The following is a 3,375-nucleotide window of genomic DNA, read 5'->3' on the forward strand; positions in this document are numbered from 1 at the left end:
CCAAACCCCAAAACCCCACCCACAACCCCCACCCGCAACCCCCAAACCCCAAACTCTAAACCCCAAACCCCTAAACCCCCCATAAACCCCTAAACCCTAAAACCCATAAACCCTAAAACCCTAAAACCCCAAACCCCAAACCCCTAACCCCAAACCCTAAACACCCCAAGCCCAAAACCTAAAATCCCAAGCCCCAAAAGCCCCCACGCCCTCAAACCATAGCCCTTAAGTCCTAAGTCATAAGCCCTAATTAAGCCATAAACCCCCAATCTCTGAACCCCTAAAATCTCTAAACCCTAAACCACAGCCCCCTAAACCCTATACACCTTAAACCCTATACCCTAAAAACCAAACCTCGAACCCTAAATGTTAACCCATAAACCCTGTGTATTATTTTAAAAAGTATTGCAACAGCTATACATTCCTAGATTAGAAAGATGATTAAGAAAATTCCTCAATTAGAGGAATTAGGATCAGATTAGCTCCTAGAATTACTTGTATGTATCTGATCGTCTATATAGCATTTGGGAAAGAGATTGATAGCCTTTAAATATGTATAAACAAATTGAAAGACCAAGGAATATCAAATTTTGAAAGAAGGATCAAAAAAATCAAATATGGAGACAGAAATTTAAAAAAAAAAAAAAAAAAAAAAAAAAAAAAAAAAATTGTATTGGATTAGCTATTTCTCAATCTGTAGTCCAATAAGTACTAATTTTCCAATAAAAAGAAGAGCTAGCCAACACACGTCACTTTAATGTAAAGAAAACCAATTCCAAGGGGGCATCCTCATAGATTTACCATGGTTACTAACTTACTACTAATGCCGCATAATCTCCTTATACCAAGAAAGAGGACGGCGCTAGAAGCATAGGAGAGAATACTAAAAGAGCAAAGGAAAAACAATTTAATGATTAAATGAACAAACAAATAAATACGAAAGTAGTAAAAAAAGCAAAACAAGTTAACCAAGACTTTGACCACTAAAATAGAGTGCAGCAAGCGACGTTCTACTTTATGTAGATGTTATTAGATTAAATATAAGGATCTTATATGACTAAAGAATAAAGCCGTGAAAATTAATGCATCAAAATGTAAGTTCTAACTATGTCAAATTAGGACCTCGTAATGCACATAGCACAATATAATATATACTACTGTTGGTAACGTTCACAAAACAAAAATTTGGAGAACTACAATTCCTTGTTATCGCAGCATTCATAGAATCGAATCCAAACACATCAAGAATACATGACTAATGAGGAAGCAGTAAATAAACACCCAAAATGAATATAAAACTTTATCCTACACAAAAGCGTAATCCGATCATGAAAACAAAAATGACTTCTGGAAAATATATATATAGCCTGGGTCCTTTTCGAAGAATTTCGTTGGCCAAAATAATCTGATTTGGAGCTACATCTTGCAAAGATTTACAACAGCATCTTGTAAGATGCCCCTTTTAGTTGGACGCAACACTTGTGATCCGATTATTCCCACATGTTTCGGCGTTGAAGGGTAAAAAATATGAGCGAACAGAAATTTTAGCGTCATTAAAGAGATGGGACAAACAAGCATAGTAAATACGAAAATGAGTGTTGGCAAACTTATTTCTAGGGGAAAATAATAACAACAAATGTCAAAGTCCAGATATGAATACTTTGCATGATTCTCAGAAGTCTATTGATCAAAGATCTTTTAAAAGTGCCGATTGTATTAACAGCATTAATTCAATATATGAAACCGATGAAATGTGAATAAATAAAGATAAATTCTCACAATTATATTTTTTTGTCATAGATAGGATCCAATAAGCCATTCAAATGATAATCAGCAGAATTATAATTATAATAAAATAAAATAAAAAGACATACCACTACTAGTTTGACTTTCAGTCACAATTGTGACTGATCTGTTTCGTACAAAGATCTGAAGCTCCCGTGGGGGAAACAACGACCTCAATAGTAGCCCTTCGCAGGGTGAAAATAGGGTTCCGAGGGCAAACCTCGAACATAAAAAAGACCATGTTACTCGGCAACCTCAGTGAATCCTAAGCTAAGGAAGAAAAGCGTGAATGCACTTGAGACCATGGAACCTACTTTTTTTCAAAGGTGAATGCCTAACGAGGCGGCTCTCTTGTGAAATGAAAGAAGGAAGATTTCTCTTATAGCTAGCTTGAACTTCTGCTTTGTCTCTTTCGATGTATAAGATGCACCTATCCGGGGGGTTCTGTTCAAAATGCGGTAGATCAACATAGCAACCAGTAGCGGAGATCCTATTCTGGTTAACGAATTTACCAAGGGTACACCTATGGTGCGGTACCAGAATAGGTTACTGTGAGGAGATCCTTCGTAAACTCAAGGTTGCACCTATCCGGGGTTATGATAGTGAAGGTTCTATCATAGCGGTACAAGGATCTCCTCACAGTAACCTTCACTATGATAGAACCTGACAATGAGTTTACGAAGGCTTTAAGTAGTGCGAGATTGGCTAATCACCAAAATGCTGTGGAATAGGTTAATCACCAGAGACAAGAACGAGTGAATCTTGTTTCGCATGCATGCCTTACTATAATAGGCGCGCAGAGTTTCCAATATCCTCCCTGACAGCAAGGCATGAGAGAGGTAACAGATTGACTTTTGCAAAAGTTGGTGTTGAGGTTGACTTTCATGATGAGCTCCCTAAGTTTGGTGCACACATTATGCTTCAAATTCAATGGCTAGGAATGGAGAGGAGGTGATCCAAAGGCTAGGCAATGGAAAGACAAATTGTAGGGACCACATGCAGGAGATGACCAGATTTTTTTGCATGGTTTTGGTCAACATAATTCAAACTTTAAGCAAAACTAAGAAGAGTGCAAAGTACTTTACGTGAGGAAGAATATGTTGTGTGCAAACTAGGCAAGTTTTTGGACAAATGGTACAAGTACCATACGAGCAACTAAATGCTTGGAAAGGACACTCTTATTCCAGCTATATGGAACGGTTTTTCTGCTGGAAATCCCTCAAGAATTGTCCCAAAAAATTAGCGAAAAGCCCCACTATAAAAGGTTTAAGATGAAACCCTAAGTGTCCACTCTCTACCTCACCAATATTTGAAGAAAATCCTCTCCTTCCCCCCTCCCAAAACCAGCAGCTATCCTTCCTATTTCTCTGCAATTTTTCTTCCATCAAAGCCTCAAAATCATCCATTCAAACCTTAGTGTTAGGGTTCAAAGCTTTGGAGGAGGTTTGATCACCATATAGAGAGGCTTGGGGACGTGACTTAAGAGCAAGGGTGGCTAACATTGAGGTAAAAGGTTCTCTCATAGACCTTAGGAACTAACTACGCATGCTAAGATATGCGGGTTCAGATACCTCATAGAAAACGTGTTTA

The sequence above is a fragment of the Morus notabilis genome, unplaced genomic scaffold, assembly GCF_000414095.1.
Source record: "Morus notabilis unplaced genomic scaffold, ASM41409v2 Scaffold314, whole genome shotgun sequence".
NCBI classification, from domain to species: Eukaryota; Viridiplantae; Streptophyta; class Magnoliopsida; order Rosales; family Moraceae; genus Morus; species Morus notabilis.